Below are 13,156 nucleotides of genomic sequence, written 5' to 3' on the forward strand. Positions count from 1 at the left end.
AAAATAACGAACACACTATCTTTCCCCACATCAGTGGGTCATCTTGACTTGACTTGAATAAAATAATTTCTAACTATACTCTTGTATTCTCCTTCTCTTTTTGATGAAAGCTTCCCCTTGCAGCTTTCAGTTTTAAAAGTTTGACCATTAGGAGAGGCAGCAATCACCCATTGCCAGCATTGGCTGACCATTGCTCCAATCTTGTTTCGGAAGTTGCTAGGCATATTCTCTAATAACTCCCAACAATCTTTCACGCTTTGAAAATATACTTCTTTGAGTAGCTGGACCCTGGAGACCTAGATCTATGGCCTCAACAGCTGGGGGAGGGAGGGGGAGTGAACTTGGTTTCTGAGGTGCTTTCTGCTTCTCTTCTACCACCTGCCATTTTATGAATGCATATGGAATTTTGTCCTTCCTTAGCCCTTGGAGAGGGTAAATGCTAAATGTCTTATTAATTCAGTAGGAGAAGCTAGGGAAGATTAGTGCGAACCTTACCCTACACCTGACAGTATTATGCATGATTTAGGAATTTTAATATTCATAGTGGATGCTTGAAACAGAAAACCTTCTGTTTCTCAGTAACAACTCCCCTCACCTCAAAATGCAAAAAGTTCACGAGGTGAATGGTGGGCCGATTTTCCTAGTCCCTTTTCTACCCTGGCACAGGGATAGGCGTGGTACGTCCAATGTGCACGGCATCTGTCCCGGTCGCATTGAGCCAAATTTGATCTACTGGTCCATTAATCTACCCTGATTGTACAACTGGCATAGGCTCTGCAGCTTCAGGACTGTCCCTCCAGCCTCCTGGTTGCTATTGGAGAGCAGTAGCCAGAAGACAGAAGTTCTGATAGGAGCGAAAGAAAAATATTCAACGTGCCTTTGGGCTCGCCGAGTCCCCCTCAGACACTCTCATCTGAGGGAATCCCAACACCAGCTTCTTGCGGCATCCCTCACCCCGGAGTCTGGGCATTGCTTGAGGCGAGAAATGTCATGAACATCCGATCACTGAGCCTGCTTCAGTTGCAGGCATAGGCCCAACTCCACCCATCAAGGGAAGCCCTGGAAATCCATGGGGCACTGGAGGGGATAACCACCCTCCACCCCCTATTCCTAACCTTTGTGCCCAGGGAATAGGCGTTCACCTGGTGCAGAGCTCAGGACAATTGGCCCCATCATTTTCATGCGATGAACTAAGATCAAAAGGGAATCATTTTCGGCAGTAAGAGAACACTGCTCTGCTAGTCAAGTCTGATGAAACTTTTCTTATTTCCCAGTAATTTTGACTTGAACGGGGACATGACAAAGAATAGTAGCTGTTGAAATATGAAGCCCCTGCTGTATGAAGGTACATAAATCTTCCTCACAAAGGATAATCACATTTCCAAGATGCAAGACAGTTGACACAAAAAGTGTTTGGCCCTTTAAGAAGGAAGTTCCATCGCACATGGAAGTTCCCTTTTTCCCATTCCAGATGGATAAGAAGAGCACACAATGTAATTTGACCATAAATGGACAGGAAGTTGTGCTGTACCTTATTCACATAGGTTACCATTCTTTTTAATATTGAAATGAACATTTTGTGTGTGAGCACTTTAAACCAGTCTTTTGGTTGGAAGATGGCACAAGGTGCAAAACAAGTGGGTATCTCCGCCAAATTTTCTGGCCTTCTCTTGCCTGTTCTGAGGCTGTGCAGACCAGAAAATCTGTACTTATAGGAAAATAGCCTTAACTAGTTATGTTAGCACAAATTAATCTGTGTGAACAGCTTGCTGTACTCCCTTAACAACTATCCCTGCAAGCTGTCATCTACCTCAAAGAACTGGAAAGTGACAACTGGGACACAATGAAGGTGTTATTACAAGATTTTGAGAAACTGCCAAATGCAGGAATAATGTATATATCTGAGTCTGTATGCACATTTACAGAATTCAGTGCTTATAGTTGAGGAATCGACATGAATCTTGATGAAGTGTAGTTTTTCCAAATGTCTGCAAACCATTATTCTAAATTTCCAGACTCCAGAGAAACCAGATATAGACCTAGTAGGGTAGGAATACGTTGTGCCCGTTTTTTGGGCGTATAACGAGCACAATGCTGACAAAATTAACAGTGGGACAGCTCGTGCCCAATCTGCGATTGCGTTCCACTGCTAAATTCGTTAGGCCCATTTTTTAGGTATCCCGGGCAGCCGCCTAAAACAGGAGTTAGGCCCCTTACAATGTTAAATAGGCTAAGCTGCCTGTGGAAGAGCATAAATGGGCCCAGATGGATTTCCTCCTCCGATTCTAAACCGAAGTTCCTTCCATGCACTGAAAATCCAAGTCCTACCCCCAATTACACTTAAATCCTGCCATGCACTGAATATTCAAACCCTCCAGTCATTAAAACTTCAAGCCAAAACACTCAAAATCCAAGTCTGCATGCATTCACAGCCCTCAAAAGCATTTAAAATTAACCCCCGCGCATTAGAAACTTAAATTCCTCTATGCTAACAATCCAACTGATCAGATACTAAAAGCCCAAAGCCTCCAAATGCTGAAACTCCACTGAAATAAAATCCACTGAAAATCCAAGCTCCCATTTCTACATAAAATTCAAGCCCTCAGACACTCAAAATCTAGGCCCTCATACATTCAGAATCGAAGCCAAGTATACTAAAAATCCAAGCCTTCATACTTTCAAATTCAAGAGCCCACGTGTTAAATTGAAAACCTATCATGCTTTAAATCACGCTAAACATCCAAATCACTAATAATTCAAACTCCCCATACACAAACAATTCCTGGTACAGTGTGTCAAAATGCAACCCTATATCCTAAAAATCCAATCCCATATCTTAAAAATCCCAGCCCTCGTACATTGAAAATCCAAGAGCCACATGCACTAAAAATCCAAGCGCCCCGTTCCCCCGCCCCCTTCTCCTCCATACAAGAAGACTTTATACCTGACTTACCTTTTTCCTCTTCACTCCTTGGGCAATTCTGCTTCCCCACAGCCTAATATTGATGGGGAATTAGGCAATGTTGATGCTATTAAAGATCAGAGGGAGGGAATAGGGTGTTTTCTTCTTGAAATTTAAATTTCTGCCCTACAACTAGAATGTTGTCAGGGCCCATACCCTTTGCTGTGTCCTGTGCACCTAGCCACTTCTTAATGTCATGTCGAGTGAACCAAATTGGCTGGACATTGCCATCCATTAAAATGGTGGGGATCTCGGGAGGAGACATAGTAAGATTGTCCACTCTGCACTTTTGGCTGCAGATGTTTCCAAACACTTTAGACTTTTTTTTGCACATATGCTGGGTGTCACCATGGTTGAGGATTAGGGTGTTCTTTAAGCCTCCTTCTCCTGTTAGTTTCTGATTGCCCGCCACCATTCTTGACTGTAGGGCTACAGAGGTTTTCTGTGGCCTGTTGGTTGTGGGATTTAGCTCTGTCTATAACGTGCTGCTTTTGGTGCTTATTGTGTGGGTAGCCTTGTGTTGTAGCTTCATTAGGTTGATGCCTCATTGAACCAGGGTTGATCTCCAGCTTGATGGCGATAGAGGAATGAGGGATGTGCTGGGCCATGAGGTTATATATCATGGTTGTATATGATTCTGCTGCTCCTGGTGGCCCACAACACCTCACGGATGCCCTAGCCTAACCCTGTCTTTAGTCTGTCCCACTTAGCATGGTAGTAGTGCAACACTACACAATGAAGGCTGTCCTCACTGTGAAGACAAGACCTTGCCTTTATAAGGACTGTGTGGTGGTCATGCTAACCACCTGGATAAATGTTTCTATGATAGACAGATGGGTAAGGATGAGGTCAAGTTGTTTATTCCCCATGTTGGTTCCTTCATCTCCTAATCCAGGCCTGGTCTAGCAGCTTTGCCTTTCGGGGCTTAGTCAGTGGTGGTACTGCTAAGCAACACTTTGTGTTGGACATTAAAATTTCCCACCCAAAGTACATTCTGTGCCCTTGTCTCCCTCGGTGCTTCCTCCAAATTGTGTTCAATGTGAAAGAGTACTGATTCAACAGTTGAAGGGGAGATCAGTAGATGGTGATCAGCTGGCTTTGTTTGACCCAAAGCCATGAGACTGCATGGGGGCTGGAGTCAATGTTGAGGGCCACACCCACCTGAATGTATACCACCTCTGCTGGAGATACTGAGGGATGATGATGATACTGCTCAATCAATATTTTGTTAACATCACTGTATGTTTTCAAGCAAACTCACGTGGATCCAGAACTCAAAGTGAATGAGGAAGAAGAACATTACTGCTTCCAGGATTGAGAATCCACAAAAACAACAAATATGTCCAGAGACAACAAATATGTCTAGAGTATGGGATATGAAAGATATGAGTAAGACCATACAACTATGTTAACTCTCTGAACTTGGGCACCAGTCCCCAGATGTTGGTCAGGAAGGCTTTGCAGGGTTGATAGTCCATTCGATATTTCTCTTATTGTTCTGTTTTGTAGTGGTTGTTTTATAACTGGTCACTTGCTGGGCCACTTCAAAGGGCATTAAGAGCCAACCACTCCCATATTCTAGACATATTTGTTGTCTCTGGACATATTTGTTGTTTTTGTGGATTCTCATTCCTGGAAGTAATAATGTTCTTCTTCCTCATTCACTTTGAGTTCTGGATCCACATGAGTTTGCTTGAAAACATACATTGATGTTAACAAAATATTGATTGAGCAGCATGACTTCCTGGCCATTGTTTTTAGCTCATTTGTAAATAATGCAAAGTACAATCTGCTCATTGTCATACATTTACATGAGATTCACATCTTAAATGGCTATCCATGACAACAAAATCCTTTTATTAAAAATAAAAACCACACCTGCTAATCAAATAAAACAAAACCAGCTTTAAATAAGAATCCCCCTATATTTATAATGTTTTTTTCTTAATGGAAAATTCCTGTACTCTGAAATAATTTCTTAACAGTTAACATGATAGATTGATGTAGAATAACAAGTTTGACTATTTAAAGAAGTGTATTTCAATCCAGATAGACCTCTTGCTTGTTTCAGACTATGTGACAATGGGCTGTGAAAGAGCTTTCGGTATCTTGGTTTGAAAAGCAACGATGATTAACCTGTCTACAGCTCTCCATTACTGAGGATGTACTGATAATACTACTGAGAGCAAACCAATAAAAAGCAATGGGGAATGTCAGCAACTCACAGCCTGCTTTACACGACATAAGTACATGACAAAATGCAGCTGACACCAGGGATGAGTCTGAATAGAGCTTATTCATGGAAACATATTGGGGTTCACGTTGACTTGGAGAGGTCGATCCCTGTGACGGTTAGTGGATTTTATGGTTAAATCAATGAAAAGAGAAACAAATTGTGCAGCAATAAAGTACCATTAAATTACGATAAGCACAGCAAGTTAATTTTGTACTCTAATAGCTTATTATATTTGCAAAGATATAAATTCATTTTTTAGATGTATCAGAACTTTATTGTAAACTGATCTCTGAAGAGATAATTCTCTTACTACAAGCCCACTCTTTCAAAAATTGAGTTGCTCCATACAACTATTGATCAAAAAGCTTATACCACCCTACTGCTTTTTATTTTCTTTCCCAAACATTCTTCTTAGGTTTTTTTTTTAAAGCTGGATGATGAAACATAACACACAATATCTTGGCATATAAGCTTGTTTGAAGGGGTGTCTTCCTGGCAGTGTGTAAAATATTATTTTCTTTACATCTCTAGATGCCCACATGGAGGAGCTTACTAAAGCCCCTGTCAGCCTTTCACAGCAGCCATCATCTCTCATTGCAGCTCTGGAAAGTGCCAGCACAGATACATTCACTCAGGAATGTATGTTAGTTGCAAGAGAAATCACTCAGTGAATCATGCAACATGAGTGATTATACAAATGTTTTATGTCAAAAATATATAATTTTGTACTGGTCTTTCAAAAATCATATGCAATTTACACCTTAAATTATTTGACTACATCGTTGGGAGCTAATGTCGACCTCTCTCCAAGCTAACCTTCGCTGCCATATGGATAGGGCCCAATAGCAGATTTTGGCAGACGTGTTACCCCTCAAACTGCAGCACAAGCCATGAATATGTTATTTTCTCCTTCGCATCACCTTCGAATCTTTGGGTATAGTGGCATCAATGTAGGATTATCCACACAAGAATTAGGTTTAAGCAATTTTTTCATTAGTATTATGATTTAAGGCTCTAATCCACTGCACTTGCATTACTTATACTCGCCAGTCACTTTAAACGGCGTCACAGAAATGTTATTTCATGTTTTGGAAAATGCTTCTTATAAAATTTAATAATCTTAAAATAGCTGAGTGATCTTTAAAGCAAATCATCGACGATTTTATTTTCTTGTACATTAAATGCATGATTGAGAAATCATCCCAGCAAGATAGCTGTCATAATAATAATATCTTTCTGTTCATTTCTAATGCTCAAAAACTTCCTAACATAACATAAGAAAGGAACCATACTGCGATCATAGAATTATGGAAATTTATGGCACAGAAGGAGGCCATTCGGCCCTTCGTGTCTGTGCCAGCCAAGAAAGAGCTATCCAGCCTAATCCCACTTTCCTGCTCTTGGTCCATAGCCTTGTAGGTTATGACATTTCAAGTGCATAATCAAGTACTTTTTAAATGCGATGAGGGTTTCTGCCTCTACCACCCTTTCAGGCAGTGAGTTCCAGACCCCCACCACCCTCTGGGTGAAAACATTTCTCCTCAACTGCCCTCTAATCCTTCTACCAATTACTTTAAATCTATGTCCCCTGGTTATTGATCGCTCTTCTAAGGGAAATAGGTCCTTCCTATCCACTCCATCTAGGCCACTCATAATTTTATACACCTCAATTAAATCTCCCCTCAGCCTCTCTCTAGTGCAATCACATCTTTCATGTAATGTGGTGACCAGAACTGTATGCAGTACTCTAGCTGTAACTTAACTAGTGGTTTTATACAGTTCTAGCAAAACCTCCCTTCTCTTATATTCTATGCCTTGGCTAATGAAGGAAAGTATCCCGTATGCCTTCTTAACCATCTTATCTACCTGTCCTGCTACCTTCAGGGATCTGTGGACATACACTCCAAGGTCCCTCTGTTCCTCTACACTTCTCAGTATCCTACCATTTATTATGCATTCCCTTATCTTGTTTGCCCTCCCCAAATGCATTACCTCACACTTCTCCAGATTGCGTACAGTTCTGTTCATCACATTACAGGAAAGATGTGATTGCACTAGAGAGGGTACAGAGGAGATTTACGAGGATTTGCTAGGTCTGGAGAATTTTTGCTATGAGGAAAGATTGGATACGCTGGGGTTGTTTTCTTTGGAACAAAGGTGGCTGAGGGGAGATTTAATTGACATATGTAAAATTATGACTGGTCTAGATAGAATGGATAGGGAGGACCTTAGCAGAGGAGTCAGTTACCAGGGGGCATAGATTTAAAGTAATTGGTAGAAGGATTAGAAGGGAGTTGAGGAGAAATTTTTTCACCCAGAGGGTGGTGGGGGTCTGGAACTCACTGCCTGAAAGAGTGGTAGAGGCAGAAACCCTCAACTCATTTAAGAAGTACTTGGATGTGCACTTGAAGTGCCATAGCCTACAGGGCTACAGACCAAGTACTAGAAAGTGGGATTAAGCTGAATAGCTCTATTTCGGCCGGCACGGACACGATGGGCCGAATGGCCGCCTCCTGTGCCGTAGCTGTCTATGATTTTATGAATTCTGTTTGCCACTTTTCTGCTCACCTGACCAGTCCATTGGTATCTTCCTGCAGTCTACAGCTTTCTTCCTCACCATCAACAACACGGCCAATTTTTGTATTATCTGTAAACTTCTTAATCGTGCCCCCTACATTTAAGTCTAAATCATTGATATATACCACAAAAAGCAAGGGACCTAGTACTGAGCCTGCAGAACCCCACTGGAAACAGCCTTCCAATCACAAAAACACCCGTCGACCATTACCCTTTGCTTTCTGCCACTGAGCCAATTTTGGATTCAACTTGCCACTTTCCCTTGGATCCAATGGGCTTTTACTTTTCTGACCAGTCTGCAATGTGGGTCCTCATCAAAAGCCTTGCTAAAATCCATGCAGACTTTATCAAACATGCTACCCTCATCGACCCTCCTTGTTACCTCCTCAAAAAATTCAATCAAGTTAGTCAGACACGACCTTCCCTTAACAAATCCATGCTGATTGTCTTTGATTAATCCGTGCATTTCTAAATGATGATTAATATTGTCCCTCAGAATTTTTTCTAATAATTTGCCCACCGCTGAGGTTAGGCTGTCTGGTCTGTAATTACTCGGTCTATCCCTTGCTGTCTTTTTAAACAATGGTACAACATTAGCAGTCCTCCGGCACCACGCCTGTAGCCAGAGAGAATTGGAAAATGATGGTCAGAGCCTCCGTTATTTCCTCCCTTGCTTGTCTTAATAGCCTGGGATACCTTTCATCTGGGCCTGGCGATTTATCTATTTTCAAAGATGCTAATCCCCCCAGTATTTCCTCTCTCACTATGTTTATCCCAGTCAATATTTCACACTCCTCCTCCTTAACTACAATCTCTGCATCATCCCCCTCTTTTGTGAAGACAGACGCAAAGTATTCATTAAGAACCACACCCACATCTTCCACCTCCACACACAGGTTACCTTTTTGGTCTCTTTTGGCTCTACTCTTTCCTCTTGCTCTTTATGTATTTATAAAACATATTTGAGTTTTCCTTGATTTTACTTGTCAGTATTTTTTCATGCCCTCTCTTTGCTTTCCTAATTTCCTTTTTAATTTCACTCCTGGCACTTTCTATACTCCTTTAGGCTTTCTGCAGTATTATGCTCTCTATACTGCACATATCTGACATAAGCTTTCCTTTTTTGCCTTATCCTACCCTGTATGCTCCTTGACATCCAAAGGGATCTAGATTTGGGAGTCCCACCCTTTTTCTTTGTGGGAACATATTTGCTCTGAACCCTCACTATCTCCTCCTTGAATGCCTCCCACTGCTCTGAAACTGATTTATATGCAAGTAGCTGTTTCCAGTCCACTTTTGCTAAATCACATCTCAGCTTAGTAAAACTGGCCTTTTCCCCAATAGAGAACTTTTACTCCTATCTTTATCCCTTTCCATAACTACACTAAATCTAACTGAAATATGATCACTACCACCAAAATGGTCTCCCACTGTTACTCCATCCACCTGCACAGTTTCATTTCCTAAAACTAAATCCAGAACTGCCCTCTGTCTTGTTGGGCTTGCTACATACTGGCTAAAAAAGTTCTCCTGAATGCATTTTAAGAATTCTGCACCCTCTATATCTTTTACACTGATTCTATCCCAGTTAATATTAGGGCAGTTGAAATCCCCTACTATTACTGCCCTATTGTTTTTGCGCTTCTCTGAAATTTGCCTGCATATTTGCTCTTCTATCTCCCTCTGACTGTTTTGGGGTTTAAAGTACACTCCCAGCAGTATGATTGCCCCTTTTTTGTTCTTCAGTTCAATCCATATGGCTTCATTTGATGATCCTTCTAACATACCATCCCTCCTCACGGCTGTAATTGTTTCTTTAATCAATATTGCGACACCCCCCCTCCTTTTTTATCCCCCTCCCAACTTGTCCAAAAACCATGTAACCAGGAACGTTGAGCTGCCATTCCTGCCCCTCTTTAAGCCATGTTTCAGTAATAGCTATGATATCATACTTCCACATGTCTATCTGTGCCCTCAGCTCATCTGCCTTATTCACTAGACTCCTTGAATTGAAGTATATACCATTAAGCACTGCCAAACTCTTTTGTTTATTTTCTAGCCCTTGTTTCCTCTGCCTTCCAAACTCGCTTACTAATTTTCTGCCTTCCATTTCGAGCTTTGCTTCTCTCCCTTCTGAATCTACGCTCAGGTTCCCATCCCCCGCCAAGCTGGTTTAAACCCTCTCCAACAGCACTAGCAAACTTCTCTGTGACAATATTGGTCCCGGCCCTGTTGAGGTGCAAACCGTCTGGCTTGTACAGGTCCCAACTCCTTCAGAACTGGCCCCAATGCCTAGGAATCTAAAGCCCTCCCTCCTGCACCATCTCTCCAGCCACACATTCAGCTGCACCATTCTCCTATTTCTGTACTCACTAGCGCGTGGCACCGGGATTAATCCGGAGATTACTACTTTTGAGGTCCTGCTCATTAATCTCTTTCCTAGCTCCCTAAAATCTGCTTGCAGAACCTCATCCCTCTTTCTACCTATGTCATTGGTACCAATATGGATCACGACCTCTGGCTGTTCACTCTTCCTCCCTCAGAATGTTCTGCAGTTGCTCAGTGACATCCTTGACCCTAGCACCAGGGAGGCAACGTACCATCCTGGAATCACATCTGCGGCATTCCTATAACTGATCCTTCCTATAACTGACCCTTTCAGGATGGCTACAAAGGTCAGTGCCAGGGAACGTCTTTTTAAATCCAAATAATGTAGTTAATGAGTGTAACAATTTGATTTTTGAAAGAGCTGTGCAAAATTTCATATTTTCTAGATGTGAAAAGTTTATATATTCTGTTAAATCATGGTGGGATTGAGTTTCTGGGTGTTGGAAATCTTAACGGTATAATAACACTCAGACATAACACAGATTTGCTAACTTCCAATGTCTGTTTCTGATGTTAAAAACTGTTTGGTGAAGCTGATGTGAAAACACTGATTAAATGTATTAACTTGAGGGGGAATGGGATGGATCAAATTGGAGTGTGCTACATTTCAGTTTCCATGCACTTTATAGGTCTAGCTCACATGCTAGTGCTGACATGCATATGGAACTTTCTCCTGTCACAGTAGCCATCATTCTATCAGATTAGGACGAGCATAAATGGAAATGACAGCACATGGACACCGGGCTCTAAGGAGAATATCAATAACTGAATGTTACACCTGGGACTGACGGAGAAATACCACAGGGAGACAATTACTGATCTGCAGCAGATGATTTGAGGGCATCCTCTATGACCAGAACTATTCTATCTGCAGCTGTAAAAGATCACAACTGCTTAGAGCTTCTTGATCTTTTGAACTCATTTCAATCAACTGTTGGAGCTATCTCAAGTATCAGCCAGATAACAATGTCCAAATGCATTTAATTCATAATTGATGCTGTATGGATAACAAACTGATGCATTTTCAAAGAGGTCAGGGGTAACAGTTGCAGAATCAGTAGCAATTCTACATCATTGATAGCTTTCCCAAATATCCAGTGATTGGTTTGATGTAAGTAGGTAGTCTCCATAGTCAATGAAGTACTTTTGAAGTGTAGTCACTATTGTAACATATAAGGACAAGCAGCAGCCAATTTATGCACAGTAAGGTCCCACAGACAGCAATGAATAATAATTCATTTTAGGAATGTTGATTGAGGGATAAATGTTGGAGAACTCCCCTGCTCTTCACCGAATAATGCCATTGCATTTTTTGCATCCACCTGAGAGGGCAAAATGCACCTCGATTAACATCTCATTCAAAAAACAGCATCCCCAACAGTGAAGCACTCCCTCAGTACTGCACTGACGTGTCAGCCTAGATTATGTGCTCAAATCTTTGATTTCCAGCTTGTAACCTCAAACTTCTGAGGCAAAAATGAAAGTGCTACCACTGAGCCAAAGCTAACACTTTGGCCATAGCCCTGGAAATTGAAACACAAATTGCTTATGTGGAAATTTTTCCCGAGGACAATTAACAAAATTCTTAAATCATAGCACATGTGAAACACAATATCTGATTAAAAGAGCCTGCATAGCTCAATTTTAGGGGCAATTTTGCTTTGTATTTCTACTCTGGCCAGACAAATGAGAGCAAAGGTGAAAGCCTACACTTCCATCCACCTATAACTCGCAATTAATTCACTCATCAGTAAAGAAAAAGATGGCCCCTGTCTCCTTATATTGCTCACTCATCAGCAAAGAGAAGGAAAGGTTTATCTTGCAAGAATTTCTTGACTAGCCTAGAAGTAGAATAGGAAACCTCCATCAAGACTTTCAGCCTGGTGAGGTAAATCATACTGTACATAAGAACATAAGAAATAGGAGCAGGAGCAGGCCAATCGGCCCCTCGAGCCTGCTCCGCCATTCAATAAGATCATGGCTGATCTGATCCTAACCTCAAATCTAAATTCATGTCCAATTTCCTGCCCGCTCCCCGTAACCCCTAATTCCCTTTACTTCTAGGAAACTGTCTATTTCTGTTTTAAATTTATTTAATGATGTAGCTTCCACAGCTTCTTGGGGCAGCAAATTGCACAGACCTACTACCCTCTGAGTGAAGAAGTTTCTCCTCATCTCAGTTTTGAAAGAGCAGCCCCTTATTCTAAGATTATGCCCCCTAGTTCTAGTTTCACCCATCCTTGGGAACATCCTTACCGCATCCACCCGATCAAGCCCCTTCACAATCTTATATGTTTCAATAAGATCGCCTCTCATTCTTCTGAACTCCAATGAGTAGAGTCCCAATCTACTCAACCTCTCCTCATATGTCCGCCCCCTCATCCCCGGGATTAACCGAGTGAACCTTCTAGTGAATGTCTTTGTTTTGAAAGACTACATTCATGTTCTCAAAGACCCCGTGCCTCTACAATAGCTCAGGGAAGAGGTCCTGGCTCTTCCTGTCCGTTGGTAAAGATAATTCTACATAGTTTTGTAAATTAAATGCTTTTTTGGACACCCATTTCAAAAAGTCTCAAAGCACAGTCTTGATGCCGAGTAACTGCTTGTGGGTTTCAAGAGACATTGCATGTATGTGCTTTTGCCTCTTTGTCTGTCTGTAGAGATAAGCTATTGTGCAGTCAAATTTCCTTTCTCTGAGCTATTGTGAAATGCCACGGAGATTTATTTTAAGACATTAATGCCAACTGAATGGCCAAGAAAAATCTTAATACCTAAGAAGCTAACAGCTAACAGCAAACAGTCGACTGCATCGGCTAAAAATAGTTTAAACCCACTCCAATAAACTAGAAATTAATGGAATGGTATCACCGAGCCTTTTCCCGCTTGTTTCAGTTGATTTGTGTGTCCTTAGTGTACAGATAGAATCCATTACCAGTCAGTCTGTTGGGGAATACCCTGATGCTTTAGTGAAGAACTGGCGGGTCACAGTGGCT

Source organism: Heptranchias perlo, chromosome 32, assembly GCF_035084215.1.
Source record: "Heptranchias perlo isolate sHepPer1 chromosome 32, sHepPer1.hap1, whole genome shotgun sequence".
NCBI lineage: Eukaryota > Metazoa > Chordata > Chondrichthyes > Hexanchiformes > Hexanchidae > Heptranchias > Heptranchias perlo.